Raw genomic sequence first — 16,250 nt, forward strand, 5'->3', positions numbered from 1 at the left:
AGAGCAATGCTGGGAAGGAAAATTCTACTAATAGACGTGCTGGGAGCAGAAAGTTATAATGTCTTTGTCACCACAATTTAAGATCCAGAATATTCCAGGGCAGGGAAGAATGTGAGGTGACCAGAGAAAGGAAGAAGGTGGTAAAAACATGTAGGTCCTGAGAAGAGCTCCAGACAGAGACCATCAGGCCCAGAGGTTGGAAAGAAAAGGCAGAGAAGTCAAATCCCAAATCAAAGTTCAGCTGAGTCAAAGGAGTAAGGTGATTTAAATGGGTTGGGTGGCTGAAGCCAAATGACTGATTGGTCTTATTTACAGCGACTATTTGAGGCTTCTCAGGTGGCGCTAGTGGTAAAGAACCCACCTACCAATACAAGAGACACAAGAGACAAGGGTTCAGTCCCTGGGTCGGGAAGATCCCCTGGAGGAGGTCATGGCAACCCACTCCAGTATTCTTGCCTGGAGAATCCCATGGACAGAGGAGCCTGGCGGGCTACACAGAGTCAGACAGGACTGAAGCAACTTAGCATGCACAACAAGTAATTAGTTTCCAAACTGAGATACTTTAAACAATGAAAAGGAATGATTTTAATAACTGTGCTGTGAAAACAGGCATGAAACAGGACTATCCTGAACAAACCAAGATGATGGAACAAACAGAGTAGATGGTCAGACAAACAGAGTAGATGGTCAGAACTTTGATTTGGGATTTGGGATTGTAAACAGGAGGGTGGCTGATTAAATGAAGAGAGCTTGGGCAGTTCGTAAGGACAGTGAGACTTGGTTATGACTCTCTTCTCCCTCCCTCCCTTGTGCTCTTGGTGACAACTGTCATTGTGTCTGCCCAGCAGAATGGCTTCACTGCCTCTCATTCACTCAGCCAGATAATTCTCATGGGGCTGCCAGTTCCCAAATTCTGCCTCTTTAATCCAAGTCTGCTCACTCAAAAAAGCCCCAGTCCCCTGACTGCAAGCATTGGGCAGAGAATTCTTCCCTTCCATTTTTTTTTTTTAAGAGATGTAAGTGGAGGAAAAAAGCAGCTTTCCTTTTTGGATCAAAAAGCTCAAAGAACAGACTGGGCAGCCATCCTATTCACAATGGGGACTGGACAAGCCTGTCTGCAAGGTTCATAAGAAAATGAAACCAACATATTGAGGCAAAACAGAGGAGAGAGGAGACTTCACTTGATATTGCATGCATGCTCTGTCGCAGGCAAGAATACTGGAGAGGGTTGCCATTTCCTTCTTCAGGGGATCCTCCCAACCCTGGGGTTGAACCCAAGTCTCCTGCATCTTCTGCATTGGCAGGTGGGTTCTTTTCCACTGAGCCACCTGGGAAGCCCCTCACTTGATATGAACATAGCTGAAATAAGTGACATCTGTGTACTTCTATCTGCCTAGTTAAGCTAGTGGAGTCACCTTAAGCTAATTTGAGTTGAACTCCAAATGCCTTGAAATGACTTCTCTCTTGATATATCTAGCAGTAGATTTTGCAGATTTCCTTAATTTAGAATCTGTAATGTATAGATCTCTGCAACGTTGCTTCCAAGTTGAGTTATTAATTAGTAATACATTGATAGTGTTATCAATGAGTACATTGGTAGTGTTCATGGCTTACAGAGCCCTTTCATCCTCACAGCCACTGCTGATGTGGATAAACAGAAACTCTGGGGAGAGAATCAGATCCCATTTCATCTGAGATGAAAACTCAGAGAACTGCAAGGTCACAACAGAGCCAAAATTCAAACACAGTTGTTCAGCTCTTGGTTATGCATTCCTTTCTTCATACCACAGAACATCACAGGAAGCATTTAGGTGGTGGAAAGTGGATAGGAACTGTCCTGGATGAACAGAAGTACCAAGATGTGGGACAGGAGTATTATCAGCCTCTTCTATCAGGGGTGACGTGTTAAAATATCTTGTGTTTTTGTTTTTTTTTAATGAAGTGTTAGTCGTTCATTCAAATTGGACTTTGCAACCCATAGACTGCATAGCCCTCCAGGCTCCTCTGTCCATGGTATTTTCCAGGCAAGAATACTGGAGTGGGTTGCCATGCCCTCCTCCAGGGGATCTTCCCAACCCAGGGATCGAACCCACGTCTCCCGCATGGCACACAGATTCTTTACCATCTGAGCCACAAGGCAAGATGTTAACTATATCATACATAAGAGTTTGGTTGCCCTGTATTACCATGGCCATCTAACAACTTAATTTAGCTGAAATTTCCAGCTGGTTTAAAGATATTTTAGCCCATAGAAAAGTCATTCTAAAAGGAAAAATCATATTTTCCAAATAACCAACACAAATGGTAATTCTGTGAACTACTTAAGAAGATAACAATGAAAACAATGAGACAATTCCAAAATAGGCATAATAATAATCATGGTGGATACATTGTGTGTATTTACTTTGTTCCAAGCATTAAGACAGGTACTTTGTGAAACCTTATCACTGTTCCTCTTTATAGCACTGCAAGGAAAGGGTTACTATCCCTATGAATGAAGAAACTCAGGCTCTGAATCATTGTCACCAAAACAAGGTTACACACAGATAGTAGTGGAGCCAGAACTGAAACACAGTTTTTGTCTAATGTTCAAATTATGAATGGAGAAGGTATTGTGAAATATCCATTTTAAAAAGAAATAACTGATGTTTTTATAAAGTTCTGATGAGAAGGGAAAAAATGACAAAATTTTCCCCAATTCTTCCCATCCTCACAGTGTATTGAGTACACCTCAAATGAACTAAAATAGTCTCCTCTTCGTTCTTGATGGCCATAGACATTTCTATCTTCAGTTCAGTTCATAGAATCAGACAAAAATCACTTAGCAACATCTTACATGAAGGAATCATTTTTCTCCTCTTAATTCTTCCAGGTAGAATTAATGAACCTATCATTAAGTGATAGGTTCATTTTGTAGGAGCTCAGCAGGTTGATTCCCATCAGCTAAAAAGCCTATGAAGCCAGAAGTCATTAGTGATCTTCATTTAACCCTTTACACTTCTGCCTATTAGAGACCTCAGAGGTTAGTTCACCAGATGAAATTGCTTCCATTTAACTTTGAAATTGCACAGTAAAATTGAATTTGGACATTTAAATGCCACCTCTTATAGATGTCATACATCCATAGTTGATTGAACAGTAAACTTTTCATGTATTAAATGGTAGCTTTTTATAAAGGGAGTAAACTATAATCATAATGATAAAATACTATGCAGAGCAAACCAAGACATTCTATTTCCTCCAGAAAGCCTGAAGAATCTCAATCAATCCTTCTATAAATATTCTAAGATTGCCATAATGGCTCTTGGCAGGCAAATAGACATCATAAAGTTCATGTACGGTATTAGCTAAGAAGAAATCGCCAGCCCCTCGCTTAAAGCTCATTTACTCTAATTCACTGCACAATTCACACAGGCCCTTTCCCCCAGTTTTCCTCACTCACAAATCATAGGGAACAAACTGGGGAATAAGCCTTACCAGAGACACATGCAGTGAGAAATGCAAAAATGAGTGGTCAGCAAGAGATGAGCAAAGATTTGATTAAAAAAATACATTGGTAAATTAATCAACTATTGACATATTACTAAGACTAGCTCTTTTGTTTTATTTGGCTTAAAAACAAAGGTAAGTGATCTGTAATATGCTTGGAAGCATCAGAAAGTAAGATGAATTAATGGATAGACTGGATGGATAAATGGAGAGATATGTCATAAAACAAGCAGGGAAATACTGATGACAGGATCTTGGTGGTGGCTACATGATTGCTCACTGTAAAATTCTTTCAACTTGGCTATATGTGAAAACTTGCATAATAAAATTTTTGGGAAAAATGTAACTCTATAATTTTTGATGGCATAATCAAGGGATATAGGAGGGAGAGTCCAAGTATGCTTGTCATTTTGCTAGCTGATTATTTCTTACTTATATTTCAATTCCTACTTTTAGAAATACATCAAGCATAATTCACATTCTCTACCTGATACCTGGTATTTCTAATACCTGAAGTCTTTAAAGATGTTTTCTTCCCTCTGAGTCTTGCTCATGGTGGCTTGTTTCTTTATGTAGTGTGTGGTATGCGCGTGAGTGTGATTGTTCACTCATGTGCTTTGGAATATAACCTGTGAGCATTTTTTGAGGCCTGGGTTAGCGGGTGCCTTCCTTCTGGGAAGACTTGCCTTCACTTTTACAAGGCACCTGTGAGACTTGGGTCCAGGTTAAGAATCTCTGTTTCAGATGTTACAACTAATGTGACCCAAACTTACAAGAAGGTCAGGCTGTAGTCACAAATTCTCAAAAGATACCTTCGTGTCTACTCATATTCCAGGTTGGGCAAGCAAGTTTATTTGCTGTCTGCCTCTTCCCTTGTGGCTCAGCTGGGAAAGAATCCATCTGCAATGCAGGAGACCTGGGTTCAGTCCCCAGGTTGGGAAGATCCTCTGGAGAAGGGAAAGGCTACCCACTCCAGTATTCTGACCTGGAGAATTCAATGGACTGTATAGGTCATGGGGTCACAAAGAGTCGGACACAACTGAGCAACTTTCACTTTTCTGTTTTATGAGATGTATTTTTAATTGTGTAGCTCTTCGTGGATCCCACCTTTACGCAAGGGTATCAGTGATCCAACTCCCCTCCTTTCACAGGCCCAAGGCTTTGACCCCAGCCCCTCCACTCCATCACACCCATCTCTGTGTCAGCCTCGAAATCAGAGCTCCACCCCTAAAGCAGATGGTGACTTTACTGCTTGCTTCTTCCATGGATTCTCCTGCCTGAAACCCAGGGTCCTGGCAACCTGTACTTTCTGACAAACTCATCCATCCATTTTAAACCTTATGTATGTGCTTTTATATTTGAGCAAGGGCTCTTGGTGTTTGTGGGATTCTTTCAGGATGTCTTCTCTGAAAAATCTGCCTGAAATGAGACACTCTGAACCCCACAGAGGGAAACAGAAAGGGGAAGACATTCTTCCCAGCTTTGCCAAAAATGACTCAGCCTGTGCAGCTCACAGGCACACAGACCACAGACAGCAAATCAACAATGGCCCCAACGGGAGGTGACTGGCAGAATCCGAAAGGAAAGGACTCATTTGCCAACATGTAGAAGATGCCTCTGGGGCTCCCTGGAAGTGTATGGTAAGGATCTTACAAATCACGGAGGGTCCCATGTCACCAGCTGGAAACAAAACCAGTGAAATTACAGCATTCCGTGTTCCAATGATGACTACCATTCATGCCCACAGACTGTGGACGCCTAGGGAGTCTCAAATAACACCAATAATTCAAAAATTCAAAAGGCATCTACAAAACCAAAGTGCTGTATTTCTTTGTGGACAGGGACAATGGCTTTTTAATCTCTGTGAACCCAGCTTGAAGGAAAGCTCTGAATACGTTTTTATTGACTGCATGAATTATTCATGGTTAGGTTGAAACTGTTACAGATTAACTCTTTTTGCTTAAAAGAGAGATTGCAACTTTAAGAAATCATTTCTTTTCCTACAACAAAATAATATAGGCTCAGGGAAACTTTCTCTCAGTGAACAGATCACTTGTGAGCTATGATTGTTTTCCTTACTACTGTTAATGAAATTATGGTCAAGTCCTTCAGTCTGTCCCTGAGTAGCCTGTGATGAAAACCTACAATGCAAACAGTAGCCCAGAGAACAAGGATTCAATGAAGCTGATGAGGAATTAATCACATGCTTTGATAGAGCCCCCTCCTTCTCAATCTGTGCTAAGCCTGTGAGTGGGTCCCTTTGTATCTGAGGACTAGCAGCTTCCCTCTCATCCCTATTGAATTTCTGAGATGCTGTGAAGGCCAGGCTACCCTACTAGAGATAGAGGTCCAGTGGAGAAGCCCCAGAGAACACAGTAAATGAGAGAGGGGACTCACAGTGGAACATAGAAGCTTTCCACATCCCCCTCTGGAAGCAGCCCAGCCTTCAGAAAGCCCTCTGAGAGCACAAACCTGGGAAATTATGTTCAAAACCTGAATCATCCTTTCTTGACATTGATTTCCTTTGGATGTTAATATCAGTTATGGCTAAAAAAATGCTAAGCTGCTGAAACAGTTATGAACAAATAATCAGTTCAGTTCAGTTCAGTTACTCAGTCATGTCTGACTCTTTGCGACCCCATGGACTGCAGCACCCCAGGCCTCCCTGTCCATCACCAACTCCTGAGTTTACTCAAACTCAAATCCATTGAGTCGGTGATGCCATCCAACCATCTCATCCTGTGTCATCCCCTTCTCCTCCCGCCTTCAGTCTTTCTCAGTGAGTCAGTTCTTCACATCAGATGTCCAAAGTATTGGAGTTTCAGCTTCAGCATCAGTCCTTCTGTCAACGCGAGTGTATGCTCCTCGGTTTTTGTCTTGTCACAACAAAGATTTGGAGTGACGGACATTAAAGCCCCCTCGGAGTGTCACAGCTCTTGGGTCTCAGACAGACCATGTTATAGCTCTTAGACAAATCAGTGTTACAGCTCTATTTTATTTAGAAGATAGCAGGAAAATCCATCTTCAAGGCGTGAGGACACGTCGATCAAAAGACACGAAGAAAAGAGTGGCCCAGCGCGCGGGGAGGAGAAAGAGAGAGCTAGCTTTGGCTCTTATTTTTATATGTTTTTCCCCCTGGGCCTGCCCTATGTAAACTGGGCCAGCCAGGAGTGTTGTTTGTTTTACCTGAGGTCCTCACTCCGCTCCTCGGACCTTCCTTTGTTCTATTTTCATGGGCTTTTCCCTTCCTAGTCTTTTGGCCACGGCCATTTTGGACTGCTTTTCCCTATTCTACCTACATAACATTTCCAATGGATATTCAGGACTGATTTCCTTTAGGATGGACTGGTTGGATCTCCTTGCAGTCCAAGGGACTCTCAAGAGTCTTCTCCAACACCACAGTTCAAAAGCATCAATTCTTTGGTGCTCAGCTTTCTTTATAGTCCAACTCTCACATCCATACACGACCACTGGAAAAACCATAGCTTTGACTAGACAGACCTTTGTTGGCAATGTCATATCTCTGCTTTTTAATATGCTGTCTAGGTTGGTCATAACTTTTCTTCCAAGGAGTAATTGTCTTTTAATTTCATGGCTGCAGTCACTATCTTCAATGATTTTGGAGCCCCCAAAAATAAAGTCTGTCACAGTTTCCCCATCTATTTGCCATGAAGTGATGGGACCAGATGTCATGATCTTAGTTTTCTGAATGTTGAGTTTTAAGCCAACATTTTCACTCTGTTCTTTCACTTTCATCAAGAGACTCTTTAGTTCTTCTTCGCTTTTTGCCATAAGGATGGTGTCATCTGCATATCTGAGGTTATTGATATTTCTCCCGGCAATCTTGATTCCGGTTTGTTCTTCATCCAGCCCAGTCTTTCTCATGATTTACTCTGCATATAAGTTAAATAAGCAGGGTGACAATATACAGCCTTGACGTACTCTTTTCCCTATTTGGAACCAGTCTGTTGTTCCATGTCCAGTTCTAACTGTTGTCTCCTAACCTGGATACAGATTTCTCAGGAGGCAGGTCAGGTGGTGTGGTATTCCCACCTCTCGAAGAATTTTCCACAGTTTGTTTTGGTCCACACAGTCAAAGGCTTTGGCATAGTCAATACAGCAGAAGTAGATATTTTTTTGGAACTCTTGCTTTTTCGTTGAGCCAGTAGATGTTGGCGATTTGAACTCTGATTCCTCTGTCTTTTCCAAATCCAGCTTGAACATCTGGAAGTTTACGGTTCACTTACTGTTGAAGCCTGGCTTGGAGAATATGAATGTCAACTGCCATATCAGTATACAAAGAATGTTGCGGCCATTGAGTCATCAGTCACTGTAGGTGTCCCAGACTGTGCACCCTTAGGAGATTCAGGATGAAAAGTAACAGGATACTGGCCCTAAATAGTTAAGGTGCATATCAAAGGAGTGATTTCAATGAGCCCAGACTCCTGTATCTTCTCACTTGTAGAAAGCTCTAACTAACTTGAGAATGTTTGCTTTTTCTTTAGTTAACCTTAATCTTTTGGTGTTCCAACCTCCAGGATTTTGTTGCAAAAACTCATGTATATCCTGGCTTCTTTATGCTTCAGAGCAGTCCCTCAGAGCTACGTAAGAAGCCATCTCCCAGGCTTAAGTCTCCAGCAAGTCCACCAAATAAAACATAATTCTCAAATATTAGCTTGTGCATTCTTTTCAGTCGACAGAGCACACATGCTATGCTCAAATCACCATGCTTTTGGAGGAAACTTTCCAGCAGCACATTTATGCTGTACTTTAAAACCAGGGAACTTCAACCTTTACTGAAGATAAGAAGTTGAGTCAGCCTGAGCCAATGACTTGTTCATCCTTGAACTCTCACCTGAGGTCAAGTCTCTGTCAGTCTAGGACTGGATGTCAGAGCGTGAAATTGATCAAGGGCTACATCTGGACACTACTGTCAAAGCAGACAGCCAGATGTGTGGGGAAAATCTCCATGGCAAAGAGATGAACTGTGTCTTTCTCCTGATCAAATCCCTTCATCCATTGTAATTCCTTCTTTGTTCTCTGAAAGTGAAAGTGAAGTCACTCAGTCACTCAGCCTGGGTTACCCAGGCCCTTGAGAATGTAGAGATGGGCCCCGTGAAGGAGTCCATGGACTGGCCACACACATTCCCCTTTCCACTTGAAAGTGAAGTGAAAGTGTGACATGCTGAGTCGTTTCCGATTCTTTGTGACCCCATGAACAGGAGCCCGCCAGGCTCCTCTGTCCATGGAATTCTCCAGGCAAGAATTCTGGAGTGGGTAACCATTCTCTTCTCCAGGAGATCTTCCTGACCAGGAATTGAACCACGGTCTCCTGTATTGCAGGTGGATTCTTTACTGTCTGAGCCACCAGTGAAGCCCTCACCCTTTCCCCTTACCCTTCTCTATTATGAAAGTGAAAGTGATGTCACTCAGTCGAGTCTGACACTTTGCAACCCTGTGGACTCTAGCCCGCCAGGCTCCTCTGTCCATGGGATTCTCCAGACAAGAATACCGGAGTGGGTTGCCATTTCCTTCTCCAAGGGATCTTCCCAACCCAGGGATCGAACCCGTCTCTCCTGCATTGCAGGCAGACACTTAACCTCTGAGCCACCAGGGAAGCCCTTGTTCTCTTAAGCTGGGCTTAATTTGAGGGTATCCTCATCTTTCCTCGTTCCCTTTGTCAGGTGAGTGTATGCTTCTTGGTTTTGTCTCATCACAACAAACATTTGGAGTGACGGACTTTAAAGCCCTGGGTGTGTCACAGCTCTCAGGTCTTGGACAGACCGTGTTATAGCTCTTAGACAAATCAGTGTTACAGTTCCATGTTACAGCTCTATTTTATTTAGATATTATCAGGAAAATCCATCTTTGAGGCGTGAGGGAACGTCAACCCAAAGACGCGAAGAGAAGAGCGCCCCAGCGCGCGGGAGAGAGAGAGAGAGAAAGAGCGCGTGCATGCGGGGGGGAGAGAGAGAAAGCACTCTGGCTCCTACTTTTGTATGTTTTTTCCTCCCCCTGGGCCAGCCAGGAGTGCTGTTTGTTCTACCTGAGGTCTTCGCTTCAGTCCTCGGACCTTCCTTTGACCTTCCTTCCTATTTTCACGGGCTTTTCCCTTCTGTGTCTTTTAGCCACCGCCATTTTGGACTCCTTTTCCCTATTCTAACTACCTAACACCTTCATTAATGGCTACTTCTCTTCAGCCTATAACCACTCTTAGTTTTCGCCTATGATTAGGGTTAAAACATAGAGTCATTCTTTCATGCCACATCCACGCCTAATTTTTGCTCAACTTTGCGTCATTGCAGCATCTCACTATGCCCACAGCAAACACTCACCTCCCATTTAGCCCTTAACCTACTGCAAATTGGCTTCTAATTCCACCTTCTTCTAAGCTGTCCAAGCATTTACAAGAGACCAGAATATACCACCCCAAAATATGCCAGTTTAGCATAAGGATTATTTTGAGCTAAAAGCAACTGAGAAGAAGGAAATACAAGAGAAGCTCCCTGCCTCCTTCTATTTGCCCAACAGCAGGACAAACATTTGCAAAAGGGCTGCCTTCTCCTCTCTATCCGGGAAAACAGAAACTAATAAAATAAAATAAAACAAAGAAACAAACACAGAAGTTCTCTCTCTCATTTACTCCTCTTCCACTCTCCCCTTCTCCCCAACCCCAATCAAATCCAATGCGCCATCAACCTTGGAGACTTTAAAGACATTTCTCATACCTTTCATTTCCAGTCAGACATACTTTCTTTGTCCTCATTCAACTTTCATTTACATTTTATGTATATGACTGAAAGCCTGTTAATGGAGCCCACACAAACCTAGACTTCACAAAATCACTGAAAGAGATACACAAAAATCTGGTCACATCACTGTCTAGCTTAAAATCTGTTTTATCCACAACAGTAGTTCTCAGACCATAGTCCCCAGTCAGCAGCAGCAGCATCTGTCTGGGAACTTGTCAGATATGCAAGAGATAGAGAGTTCCAGAAAAACATCTATTTCTGCTTCATTGACTATGCCAAAGCCTTTGACTGTGTGGATCACAATAAACTGTGGAACATTCTGAAAGAGATGGGAATACCAGACCACCTGACCTGCCTCTTGAGAAACCTGTATGCAGGTCAGGAAGCAACAGTTAGAACTGGACATAGAACAACAGACTGGTTCCAAATAGGAAAAAGAGTACGTCAAGGTTGTATATTGTCACCCTGCTTATTTAACTTATATGCAGAGTACATCATGAGGAACGCTGGGCTGGAAGAAACACAAGCTGGAATCAAGATTACCAGGAGAAATATCAATAACCTCAGATATGCAGATGACACCACCCTTATGGCAGAAAGTGAAGAGGAACGCAAAAGCCTCTTGATGAAAGTGAAAGAGAAGAGTGAAAAGTTTGGCTTGAAGCTCAACATTCAGAAAACGAAGATCATGGCATCTGGTCCCATCACTTCATGGGAAATAGATGGGGAAACAGTGTCAGACTTTATTTTTTTGGGCTCCAAAATCACTGTGGATGCTGATTGCAGCCATGAAATTAAAAGACGCTTACTCCTTGGAAGGAATGTTATGACCAACCTAGATAGCATATTAAAAAGCAGAGACATTACTTTGCCAACCAAGGTCCGTCTAGTCAAGGCAATGGTTTTTCCCGTGGTCATGTATGGATGTGCGAGTTGGACTGTGAAGAAAGCTGATCGCCGAAGAATTGATGCTTTTGAACTGTGATGTTGGAGAAGACTCTTGAGAGTCCCTTGGACTGCAAGGAGATCCACCCAGTCCATTCTAAAGGAGATCAATCCTGGGTGTTCATTGGAAGGACTGATGCTGAAGCTGAAACTCCAATACTTTGGCCACCTCATGCATTGAGTTGACTCACTGGAAAAGAGTCTGATGCTAGGAAGGATTGGGGGTGGGAGGAGTCGGGGGTGACAGAGAATGAGATGGCTGGATGGCATCACCAACTCGAAGGACATGAGTTTGAGTGAACTCCGGGAGTTGGTGATGGACAGGGAGGCCTGGCGTGCTGTGATTCATGGGGTCGCAAAGAGTCGGACACGACTGAGCGACTGAACTGAACTGAACTGAACTAAGTAATCAAAAACTCTGGGGAGGACAGCCCCATATCTGCATTTTAACAAGCCCTCCAGGTGAGGGTGGGCTTCCCAGCTGGCCCAGTGGTGAAGAATCCCCTTCCCAGTGCAGGAGAAACAGGTTTGATCCTTCTGTTGGGAAGATCCCCTGGAGGAGGAAATGGCAACCCACTCCAGTCTGCTTTCCTGGAGAATCCCATGGACAGAGGAGCCTGGTGGGCTACGGTTCATGGGGTCTCAGAGAGTCGGGACAGAACTGAGTGACTAACACTTTCACTTTCCTGAGTTTTTCAGCTTCTAAAAACTCCCACCAAATGAAAGAAAGTAATAAGTTGACAGTCGTGAGCATGCTGCCCCCAGACCTACTGGCACCTAAGGATTGATGATGTCAAAGATGATGCACTGCAGACAGATGCTTTACCAGCTGAGCCACCAGGGAAACCCCAGGAAACATGCATGAGATACTACTATCTGGCTATTTCAGAGAGGAGCTACCAGACAGAATTTGGGGAAAGAGCTTGCTCTGGGAAAGGTCTCACAGGTCCTGCTTGGTTACGTGTCCACTTTCAGAAATGTGGACTACAATTGTCATGAGTATTCCTTTCCTATTCTGTTATGAATATGTGGTTCATAAACATACATATATATGTATATATTTACATACACACACACAAAGCAAATAACTTTATTTCATCCCCTTTCTTATCCCTTTATCATGTAAGATGTTTTTATTTTATGTCGTAGTATTTAAGTATTGATAACTTTACATCATGGTATTCAAGTAATAAGATATCAAGAAGAGCAAACTTCATGCAAGCACCTTCATCCTTTCCCTGAGGAAAGTATTTCAGTTGTACGCAGGACAGTTGTATCATGTTACATAGATGTATGACCTTGCTGTTGTCTTTATTTTGCAATTAACTGTGATTTAGGGAGATGCCTATGGGTGAGTTGGACACAACTGACTTAACACGCACATGGGTGGGCGCCAAACTGACAAAGGATGGAACTGTGATGGTTAATTCTGTGTGTCAACATGTCTGGATAAAGTTGAGACTCATCCAAGCAGCTGAAGGCCTCGATAGAACAAAAGGCAGGCCTCCCTCAAACAAGAGGAAACTCTGCTGGCAGACAGCCTTTGGACTTGAACTGTGTTATTGGCAACTCCTGATTCTGTCTGAAAGCCCCGCCCTGTAGATTCTGACCTTGCCAACCTGCATAATGGCATGAGGAGTGTCTTAAAATAAATCTCTTTCTCCACTTACACACCTCCTATTGGTTCTGTTTCTCGGAAGAACTCTAATATGTGGCCACACAAATGTGTGGCCTGTCCATGTGCTGGGCTTACAAGGAGATGTTGACCATCCCCCTTTAAGGGATAGGGTCTGTGATCTCCTTGAACCTGGCACACCTTTGTAACTGACTCAGTACAGTGAGGAGGAAATGATGCTGCTTAACCTCGGAAGCTTGGTCAATAAAGACCACATGGTCCATGGGATACTGCCTTTGAAATAAAACCACCATATAGTGAGAAAGCCCAGGCCACGTGGAGGGGCCACCACTGGCCAACAGCCCCAGCAGGGGCTGTTGTGACATAAGCATTGAGAGAGTAGTTCCTAGGCAGGTTGATAAGAAGCCTGGGAGTCCCAGAGCGTAGAGGGGTCTGGGGTTCTCGAGGAGGAGATAGGTGTGTGGAATTCTCAAGGAGGAGGAAAGGACAAACTTTATTTTCCCTCTACATTCCTTAGTCTTAGTCACAGAAAAAAAAAATTTTTTTTTCCTTTAAGCCTGGAACTGATGATTACACAACTCAGTTTAAACTCTGTGAAGTGAAGTTGCTCAGTCATGTCCTACTCTTTGCGACCCCATGGGCTGTAGCCTACCAGGTTTCTCCATCCATGGGATTTTCCAGGCAAGAATACTGGAGTGGGTTGCCATTTCCTTCTCCAGAAGACCTTCTTGACCTAGGGATTGAACCCAGGTCTCCCGCATTGTAGGCAGATGCTTTACCGTCTGAGCCACCAGGGAAGTTCTTTAAACCCTGTTGCTGCTGCTGCTAAGTCGCTTCAGTCGTGTCCCACTCTGTGCGACCCCATAGACAGAAGCCCACCAGGCTCCCCCGTCCCTGGGATTCTCCAGGCAAGAACACTGGAGTGGGTTGCCATTTCCTTCTCCAATGTGTGAAAGTGAAAAGTGAAAGTGAAGTCGCTCAGTCGTGTCCGACCCTTAGCAACCCCACGGACTGCAGGCCACCAGCCTCCTCCGTCCATGGGATTTTCCAGGCAAGAGTACAGGAGTGGGGTGCCATTGCCTTCTCCATTTAAACTCTGTGTTGCTAAGTCACTTCAGTCGTGTCCGACTCTGTGTGACCCAATAGACGGAAGCCCACCAGGTTCCCCCGTCCCTGGGATTCAACAGGCAAGAACACTGGAGTGGGTTGCCATTTCCTTCTCCAATGTGTGAAAGTGAAAAGTGAAAGTGAAGTTGCTCAGTCGTGTCCGACCCTTAGCAACCCCACGGACTGCAGCCTACCAGGCTCCTCCATCCATGGGATTTTCTAGGCAATAGTACTGGAGTGACTTGCCATTGCCTTCTCCGTTAAACCCTGTTCAGTTCAGTTCAGTTCAGTCGCTCAGTCGTGTCCGACTCTTTGCGACCCCATGAATCACAGCACGCCAGGCCTCCCTGTCCATCACCAACTCCCAGAGTTCACTCAATCTCATGTCCATCGAGTAGGTGATGCCATCCAGCCATCTCATTCTCTGTCATCCCCTTATCCTCCTACCCCCAATCCCTCCTAGCATCAGACTCTTTTCCAGTGAGTCAACTCGTCACATGAGGTGGCCAAAGTATTGCAGTTTCAGCTTTAGCATAAGTCCTTCCAATGAACACCCAGGATTAATCTCCTTTAGAATTGACTGGTTGGATTTCCTTGCAGTCTAAGGGACTCTCAAGAGTCTTCTCCAGCACCACAGTTCAAAAGCATCAATTCTTCGGCGATACACTTTCTTTACAGTCCAACTCTCACATCCATACATGACCATGGGCAAAACCATAGCCTTGACTAGACGAACCTTTGTTGGCAAAGTAATGTCTTTGCTTTTTAATATGCTATCTAGGCTGGTCATAACTTTCCTTCCAAGGAGTAAGCGTCTTTTAATTTCATGGCTGCAATCAGCATCCACAGTGATTTTGGAGCCCAAAAAAATAAAGTCTGACACTGTTTCCACTGCTTCCCCATCTATTTCCCTTGAAGTGATGGGACCAGATGCCATGATCTTTGTTTTCTGAATGTTGAGCTTCAAGCCAACCTTTTCACTCTCCTCTTTCACTTTCATCAAGAGGCTTTTGAGTTCCTCTTCACTTTCTGCCATAAGGGTGGTGTCATCTGCATATCTGAGGTTATTGATATTTCTCCCAGCAATCTTGATTCCAGCTTGTGCTTCTTCCAGCCCAGCGTTCCTCATGATGTACTCTGCATATAAGTTAAATAAGCAGGGTGACAATATACAACCTTGACGTACTCCTTTTCCTATTTGGAACCAGTCTGTTGTTCCATGTCCAGTTCTAACTGTTGCTTCCTGACCTGCATATAGGTTTCTCAAGAGGCAGGTCAGGTGGTCTGGTATTCCCATCTCTTTCAGAATTTTCCACAGTTTATTGTGATCCACACAGTCAAAGGCTTTGGCATAGTCAATGAAGCAGAAATAGATGTTTTTCTGGAACTCTCTTGCTTTCTCCATGATCCAGCGGATGTTGGCAATTTGATCTCTGGTGCCTCTGCCTTTCCTAAAACCAGCTTGAACATCTGGAAGTTCATGATTCACATATTGCTGAAGCCTAGCTTGGAGAATTTTGAGCATGACTTTACTAGCGTGTGAGATGAGTGCAATTGTGCGGTAGTTTGAGCATTCTTTGGCATTGCCTTTCTTTGGGATTGGAATGAAGACTGACCTTTTCCAGTCCTGTGGCCATTGCTGAGTTTTCCAAATTTGCTGGCATATTGAGTGCAGCACTTTCACAGCATCATCTTTCAGGATTTGAAATAGCTCAATTGGAATTCCATCACCTCCACTAGCTTTGTTCGTTGTGATGCTAAGGCCCACTTGACTTCACATTCCAAGATGTCTAGCTCCAGGTGAGTGATCAAGCCATCGTGATTATCTTGGTCGTGAAGATCTTTTTTGTACAGTTCTTCTGTGTATTCTTGCCACCTCTTCTTAATATCTTCTGCTTCTGTTAGGTCCATACCATTTCTGTCCTTTATCGAGCCCATCTTTACATGAAATGTTCCCTTGATATCTCCAATTTTCTTGAAAAGATCTCTTGTTTTTCCTATTCAGTTGTTTTCCTCTATTTCTTTGCATTGATCGCTGAGGAAGGCTTTCTTATCTCTCCTTGCTATTTTTTGGAACTCTGCATTCAGATGCTTATATATTTCCTTTCCTCCTTTGCTTTTCGCTTCTCTTCTTTTCACAGCTATTTGTAAGGCCTCCTCAGACAGCCATTTTGCTTTTTTGCATTTCTTTTCCATGGGGATGGTCTTGGTCCCTGTCTCCTGTACAATGTCACGAACCTCCGTCCATAGTTCATCAGGCACTCTATCTATCAGATCTAGACCCTTAAATCTATTTCTTACTTCCACTGTATAATCATAAG

Source organism: Moschus berezovskii, chromosome 11 (assembly GCF_049115385.1).
Source record: "Moschus berezovskii isolate FMDL1 chromosome 11, NW_MosBer_1.0, whole genome shotgun sequence".
NCBI lineage: Eukaryota > Metazoa > Chordata > Mammalia > Artiodactyla > Moschidae > Moschus > Moschus berezovskii.